Source organism: Papio anubis, chromosome 14 (genome assembly GCF_008728515.1).
Source record: "Papio anubis isolate 15944 chromosome 14, Panubis1.0, whole genome shotgun sequence".
In the NCBI taxonomy this organism is placed as follows: domain Eukaryota; kingdom Metazoa; phylum Chordata; class Mammalia; order Primates; family Cercopithecidae; genus Papio; species Papio anubis.
Window position 1 is genome coordinate 90098146 of NC_044989.1, and position 8829 is coordinate 90106974.

Genomic DNA, 8829 nt, shown 5'->3' on the forward strand with positions numbered 1-8829 from the left:
GAGAGAGAGAGAGAAAGAGAAGGAAAGAAGGAAAGAGAAAGAAAAAAAAAGAAAGAAAGAAAGAAAGAAAGAAAGAAAAGAAAGAAAGAAAGAAAGAAAGAAAAGAAAGAGAGAGAGGAAAGAAAGAAAAGGGGAAGGAAGGCTAAGAAAGAAAGAAAGAAAGGAAGGAAGGAAGGAAGGAAGGAAGGAAGGAAGGAAGGAAGGAAGGAAGGAAGGAAGGAAGGGAAAGAGATGGCCAGCAGCCCACTGAGTGACTTTCTGGGTCCTGGTTCTGGTCATTTCTGACACTCAGCTACATCATTGACCTTGGGTTCCATAACCCATCTCTGCATCTCTATAACCCATCCCCTATATTTTTTGCCTAATTGGGCCTAATTGGTTGGCATTTTTTCAACTAAAGAGTGTCAGTGAATAGAATATAATATCCAGAAGACCTTTGGCACTGCTCGTGCTATTATGTCTGCACTGGGTGGAAACAAGCCTCCCTTGTGCAGGGTTGGTATTCCTTAGGCCTCTAGACCCATCAAGACCTTTCTTTTCACCTAAATTCAATTGAGGACCTGTCTGCATTCCACTAAGCCAGCACCTTTCCCACCCCTAGCACAACCCACTCCAGGGTAAGCTCAATTTTATATTCAACAATAAAATCAACAAAACCTTTCAAAAACGTTTTGGAAATGTCCTTTTTGAGGTTAAGAAAGCACTATAAAACCGGAGCTTCAGTTCACACTGACGTGTATACACTCCACCTCGTTCCCTCTCACACAGCTCCAACCCTAAAGTGGAATTCACCTACATGAAAGCTGCCTTCCAGTCTGCTCTCCTACTTCCACACCTTCTCTCTCAACTATTTCTTCTTGGAATACTCAATTACTACTTACTGCTTCTCAATATTTATTGAGAACCTACATGTACCAGGAGCTGTGTAGGTTAGTGGGGACACAGAGAGGATAAGGTAGTCCCAGGTTCTGGCTTCAGAGAACTCCTAAGAATGCCATCCTTGCAGCCCTCAGAATCCTACCACTCACAGAGCTCACTGCTCAGATCCTTGTGCTCATCCTCTTCCCATTCCCAGCCTGCCTGCACCTCCATCAAACTGCACCTGCCCTAAAGATCTATTCCCTGAGGATCGTGCTCTCCAGTTTCTGAGTGATGGCAAGCTCATTGAAAGGTCCCGTGTCTGCTAATAACTCTGCTGAGCCTTTGCTTAATATCATCACACTACTCCCAACACAAATATTTGTGTTTTAACATCTCTAAAGTCACAGTGCCTGAAATAGAGAGAACTGACCTACTGGGTGTCATTTCAAGCAAGATGCTTGTCTTGTTCTTCCAAGTGACTTATTCACAAAGATTCCACTTTTCCTGGGCAAAGCCTGGGGATTCAAGGATCTTGTCCAGATTCCAGTTCCCTTCCTGATGGTGTTCCCTAGTCCCAGAGACAGATTCTGGAATTGGAAGGCCTGGGTCCAAGTCCTAATTTCAGTACACAGTCATTAAATGACCTGACCTTGGGTATGGTGTTTAGCTCGTCAGAGCTTCACTTTGCTCATCCGTAAAACAGATCAACAGTAACCTCATCAATTGCTCATGAAAATGATATGAGATAATGCTATTAAATTACTCTGGGATATGAATGCTGCCATGATTTCAGGCAGTCTCCTCACCTTCCCCGAACTCAGCACAACACCCCTGGCAAAGGAGATGTGAGACAGGAGAGCTCAGCCCACTCTGGGTGCATGACTGAGAAAGTGCTAATGAAAGACTTTCATCTTCTAGGTCCTTCACCAGTGGGCAGGGAAGGAGAAGGAGTGACTAAAAATGTGCTGAAATCACACCTCTAAAATAAGTCCTGAGCTCATCATTCCCTCCCTGTCCCTGGACCTAGGTCTACCCCAAACCTAGAATAGCATTAACTGGCTGCCTTTCTGGGCTGACTCAAGACAGCAATGGTGGTCCCTTAGGCTCCCGGTTCCAGAGGCTCCACAGAGCAAAGTGAGAGGAAATGTTGCCTGCTTTCCTCGGGAGTATCATGGGAGGGGCTGTGGCATGACCCCTGTTGTCTACTCTCTGGAAGACTACAGAATGCTGGTGGCTAAGGGATTCCACACCCCTTCTACCTTTTCATCCACATTCTTTCCTCCTCTGTCTTTTACATGGGCGTCTACACCTACTTTTTTTTTTTTTTTTTTTTTTTTTTTTTTTTTTTGAGACGGAGTCTCCCTCTGTCATCCAGGCTGGAGTGCCGTGGCATGATCTCAGCTCACTGCAAGCTCCACTTCCTGGGTTCATGACGTTCTCCTGCCTCAGCCTCCCAAGTAGCTGGGACTACAGGCGCCCACCACCTCGCCCAGCTAACTTTTTGTATTTTCAGTAGAGACGGGGTTTCACTGTGTTAGCCAGGATGGTCTCGATCTCCTGACCTTGTGATCCACCTGCCTCGGCCTCCCAAAGTGCTGGGATTATAAACGTGAGCCACCGCGCTCTGCCTACTTCTGAGCCCAATCTACGACCCATCCATTCATTCATTCACTATGTATTAGTTGTCTACTCTGCATCAGACACTCTCCATGGAAATGAAACACAGCAACTCCCATTACCACATCCCACCTCCATGATGCCTGTCTCCTAGTCCAAGGAAGAGAAATTTGTAGAAAAGGACCATCTGAACTAGCTTACAGATGTGAGGGGGGTGGGACTCCTGAATCAGTCTGGGCTAATGAGTAAAAACTTAGACAGAACTGGAGAAGCCCGTCCTGCATCTCCCTTTCCTTATCTGTAAGAATCAGGCCTCCTTCCTGCTCTTGTCCGTCCCTAAGACCCTGGGGCAGCTGGAAGGGGTGGATATTGCCTTGGGGATGGAGGGGGACTGGAGTGGGACAGTGAGCAGGCCAGGAGCAGTTTACAGACAAAACCTCAGGTTGGTTGAGGAAGCCAGAACCATGAGACAGAGGTGACCGGAGTCAGAAACAAACACCCTGATCCAGAATCTCCCAGGTCTGTGTCTGAGCCTCCATCAGACCAACAAGCACTTGGAGGGAAAGGAGTCTGGTCTCACGCAGTCAGCTTCCTCTCCTCCTGAATGGGAAAAGATGGGTCTGGGAGACCAGCTGGCTGGAGTTTAAACCCCAGGCCTGCCTGCCATCGTCTACATGGCCTTGATGACTTTGCCTGATTATCTAAGCATCAGAATGTTCATCTAAGAAAACAAACAAAAAACATTTGTAAGGATCTGCCGCTGACCGTTCGTGTCCTGCTTTTCTCTAACAACCAGGGCCCCTTCGGGTGAAACCTTCCTGCAATTTTTAACCACCTGCTACCTGATGTCATGGTTCTTTGTGTAGCCACCAAGGAGCTATGAGTTCCAGGCAGGAGTTGTGACTGTCCTTCCCTAGAATACCCACGGAACTCAGTCCAGTGTCTGGCGCACGTAGGGGATCAGAAAACAGCTGTCTTCCTCCTTCGTTCAGATACTAGGAGGACCAGTCCTGGCGGTGAGACCCACGGAGGCATGGGCTGTGAACGCGTTTTGCCAGGGGAGGATGCGGAAACTGCGGCGCCTCTCCTCGCGCCAGGAGGCCCAGCCCTGCGGGGCGGAGGGGCTGGAAACCCGACAGCTCCCGCCCCGTGACAGCCGCCGCCTGCGGAGTCCCAGAGGGCAGCGCGGGGAAACAGGGCGCACTTGGCCCTGGTGTCCCGGGACGCTGCACGACGACGCTCCGTTAACCTCCTGGCTCGTTCTGATACTGAGGCTGCATAAAAAGAAGGATCCCATGCAAATGAAGGCCAGTGTAGCGGAAGGCTAAATACTTTTAATTAAAGGAAGGCACCTGGAGACCCAGCCGGTGGGAGGAGAGAACTAGAGCAAGTCGGCTGCGCTCTGGGCGGGGAGGCGGAGAGACACCTCGCCTTTTCTCCAGGGCCCTTCTCCTCAGCTACCCCGCCCCTCCTCCCTACTCCTCCCATCTTCAGCAGGCAGAGGGGACAGGAGGTGGCCTGACCCGGAGGAGTTAAGGGTGAGGCTTGGGCGCCTGGAGGAGAGGGGACTTCTTCTGTCCTTTGCAACAACTCTGACATGGTGTCTGTGACCCAGAGCCCTGGGGACTCAACCCTCAAACCCCGATCTGAAGGTGCGGAAGGAGAAAGTGATTGTCCCCAGTCCACTAGGCAAGTGAGAAACACTCAGACCTCCCAGGACTGCCAGCTTCAGGGCCTTCTTGCTGCCCTGTGCAAATTCTGAATTTGCCCTGCTGCAAATTCTAGGCAGCAGTGAAGCCAAGGATAACAGCCTGTGGAGCCTTTAGAGCACTCACATTTCTTCTTCATCATCACCAGCATGTCTAAAATTTGCAGAGCCCTTAACAAGCCCTGTGCAATGCGCTTCATCATCTCATTTAATCCTCATGTGACTCTTGAAATGAAAGTGTTCTCATTATCCCCATGCCACAGGTGAGGTCACTGGGGGTCCAGAAAGGCTAAATCACCTGTTAAGGCCCCACAGTAACTAGGCTAGAGGAGTCTCCAAGACAGTCCAACTCAGAAGTTCAAGGTTGCAGGACCCTTTTCCTTAGAGATAAGGTCAACAAGAATGGTGAAAATGTTGGACACACCGCGCTTTGGTCAACCTCTGACACATAGTTGGCGCTCGCTCACAAAGTAGGTGTTCAGTCATTGCAGTGACCTCTTTAGCCAGACCTCCCTTCCCATGGTCAGGGTGTGTGTGTTCCCCTGGAGGATGACTCTGGAAAGAAAAAAATATGGGACAAAGAGACCACCTGCTGGGCCCCAAGAGCCAGGGTCAGGGGCAAGGGCATCTCAGATGCCTGGGTCCTGACCTCTAAACCAGCGTCTTTCCTGCAAGTAAAGATGGGAAAGGGTGAGCACTGGCGCAGTCTCTTCCTCTCTCTTTGTGGAAAGGTATGATGAGGATGGGGGATAAAGCAGAACTGGTATCTCTGAATCTGTAACTAATATCCAGAACCCAAAATGGCCCTGGTTGGATTTAAGCTTCTTGATTCAGATTCACCTTTTCTTTAGCACTCACTACATGTCAGGCACTAAAGTATCTTGCAATGTACCAAACAAAGGTATATCCTTATTCACTTGCCTTTTAGAGCCAAGGTTTCTGTGGACACCAGGCATGGTGACTCACATCTGTAATCCCAGCAACTTGGGAGACTAAGGCAGGAGGATGGTTTGAGCCCAGGAGTTCGAGACCAGCCTGGGCAACATGACAGGACTCATCTCTACTAAAATAAAATAAAATAAAATTTCGGGGTATGGTGGTGTGCACCAGTGATCCCAGATACTCAGGAGGCTAAGGCAGAAGGATTGACTGAGCCCAGGAGGTTGAGGCTTCAGACTGCAGTGAGCTGTAATCACACCACTGCACTCCAGCCTGGGTGACAGACTGAGACCCTGTCTCAAAGAAAAAAACAAAAACAAAAACAAAACAAACAAACAAAAAAAAAAAACAGTTGCTTTAGTCAAATTGGATTCTACTTCATCATGCCATCTCCTTTGGGGTTACTTATAATGAAAAAAAATAAATAAATAAACAGCCCAAGCAGGGACTTCCTTGCAGTCACTGAATGGTCCTGTGGAGTGAAACCTACCAGTGACCTTGGCCTGAATGTCAACAGGGTACAAAGCCCTGTAGAACTCCTTGCTCCTAGAAGGACGATAACAAACACAATCTTGTACCGACCAAGAGTTCAGTAGCCCCAAATCCTTGTCTAATGGTCTGCTGAGAACCAGTTCTGGGAAGGAAGATCTTCAAGAATGGACAGTGACATTTGATGGGAATTTCTGGACACAGTCATGACAGAAGGGAATCTTTTGGACTTCTGAAAAATCAGCAAGTGCTCAACAGTCTTCACCAAGCAAAGCAAATGTTGGAGGACAATAGTCAATGCCAATGTCATCAGAAGTCAAACAGTAATCATCTTGTCTACCACTCCTCATAGGGCCTGAAGCTAGAATGCGGTTATTTACTCCTTCTCCCATCTATTTCTCCCTGGATCTCAGAGCAGGCCAGAGTAAGTGAGTCCCAGAGAAGTGACCTCATCCTCCCCCAGGGCCATTAGAACAACACCTCCTCCTCAGGGGCACCTGTAAATCAGGGCCCCACAAGGGTCTGGCAGTGCTGGAATGGGGTGTGGCTTGGTAAGGGGACCTGCATGTTTAGTACAATGGCCTGATTGTGTGGATTGTTCCAACCCAGCAGCGCTCAAGTGGTCACATGTTCCCTGGGCAGCAGGTGCTATAACCTTTGCCCAGAGATTTGGAGCCTTCAGTGGTGAGACTGAGTGCCAATGAGGAGGAGAGTAGTCTGGCTGTCTCCCACTGCCCCTGGGATCTGGAGAAGGTCACCCCCTCACCCTGCCCATGTTCTGTGCCCAATTCTCACCCATATTCTACTCAGAGGGTCCTCAGCCATCCAGAAAAAAAAGAGAGGCAGGCAGCATGCCCAGGTAAAAATTAAAAGGCTACTGAGTTTCTGCTTCTGCCACTAGCTGCTAAGAACCAATGAGGGGCAGGCATGGCTAAGACTTCAGTCCAGCATTTATCTTGTTAACTGCTGCGTGCCCAGTATCCAGCACCACACCATCACAATGAGGTCATTGTGTTACCCTTGCCACTCAGTTATTCCATCGAACACTCAGGTAAGCACAAGCATTTACTGAGCATTGTCTCTGTGCCAGACACTGTTCTAGGCACTGGGGATACAGCAGTAAACAAAACTACCAAGAATTCCTGCCCTCATGTAACTTACCTTCTAATGGGGGGAGACAGATGATAAATAAATAAGTGAAGTAGACAATATGTCAAATGGTAAAGAGAAATAAAGCAGAGTGAAAGGGATAAAGCTGGTGGTGGGGTGTTGGGGGAGGCAGGGTTGGTTTGCAATAGGGAGATTGGAGAAGAGTCCCCAGAGACACTGATCTTGGAGCCAAGACTTGGAGGTGAAGGATCAACCATCTCCTCAGTCCATCTATGGCAGTATTGGTCCTAGACCAGCATCCCCTCCTCACTTCTCTGATCTGTCATCAGACAGAAACTTCCCCTGGGCCACTGGAAGATTTCGAGGTGGGAGGAGCCATATCTGCTTGCAGTGACTACTGGGCTTGAGGAAGCTGAAGCTCACCAAAGGACATGGGAAGATAGGATGGGGCTTACACTCATTCTGGTCTTCACAGGGCAGCCCATCACCACCAGTCGAGGATAGAATTGAGAGTCAAAAGTTGACTATACAATATTTCCCCACCCATCCCCATCACCACTTCCCTCTGTCCTCAGGGCTGCCATTACCCCTTAGAATTAGGGGAACACAGTGCCCCACCAACTCCCCACCCTGCCTGCAACCTGGCTTCCTCCAATCCATTCACCACACTGTAGCCAGAAAGAGCTTTCCAAAACATGCCTGTTCCTTCACTTTCCCCAACTAAGATCCCTTTGCTTTTTAGTATAAAATCCAAATTTCTCAACATGCCTACAAAGATTTTTGTGATCTAACTCAGCACACTTTCCCAGACCCATCTCTCAGCTCTCACTGCAGATACACACGCGTGCGCACATGCGCATACACACACACACACACACACACACGCACTCTATTACTGTACTTTATCTCCCACTACACTGAACTCAGTTCCCTGAATGTACCTGGCCCTCTCTGGCTTCTGGACCTTTTTCTGCCAATACCAGAACATTCCACCTTTACTCTCCACATTCTCACATTTGCCTGGTGGATTCCAACTATTCTTTCCAGTCTCTGCTTAGAGGTCTCTCTTTCTGGACAGCCAAGACTCTGTGGGGTACCCTCACTGCTCCCCACACCTCCCCCTCTACACTCCAGCCACATTATAGCATGAAGCACACCTCCCTACAAGGACCTGTTGATTTGTTGCATGAGGGCATGGTTGTTGTTTCAGTCGCCTCTAGGTTCCCACGTCATAGCAGATAGTCCAGTACTTAGTAGATGCTCAGTAAATGCTTGTATAGCTAAATACATCAAAGGGGAGGAAGAGAGGAAAATAGAAAAGGCTCTCCTGGTGAGGGGACCACGGCACTATATTCATCATCATAATTGCCTCATCCCTTACTTTTCTCCATTTCTTACTAGTTTACAAATCATTTTCACGTTGCCCTGCTAATAAAATGTGGCTATTACATGTAGAGTTTTACTAAGTGTGGGAAACCCGAGAATTTGAGTGTGTCTTTCCCAAGGTCACACTGCTCAGAGCAGGGCAGTATCACAAACCCAGGTCTCTCTGACTTTGAGTCCAGGGTGCTTTCCATAACTCACAACTCCTTGGGCTCTAGAATGGAGAGACTAAGTTTCAAACATGACAGTACAGCTATCTCTTGAATCCTGAACAAGAGACCATAAGACTGAACTCAGTCATCTAATTTGACCTGTGAACGTGGCTTGAGGATCTCAGGGGGTCGACGTGTACCCTCTCTTTATTTCCTGGTTACCCGTGGGCAGTCAAGGCTGCTTTCAGGATCAGGAGCATTTCCCAGTCAGGATGCCCATCCTAAGCTTCTGTGCACCTTGGTCACTGCCTGGAAAACAGTAATGGCCCTAGACTGGGGAATCTCTCCAGGTACTCCCTTCTTGCTCATCCCTACCTGCTTACCTTTAATCTTTAAAGGGATATTCAAAAGTTGTAAAAAGACAAGACAGACTAGGTTTATGGGAAGCCAACTTGTCCATATTCATTCTAAAGGTGCCCAACCTGTACTCCCACAGTTCCATTTGTCACTTCTCATCTCTCCAGGAAAATATTTATACGTAAAGTTCATTACAGAACAATCTTTTTTATA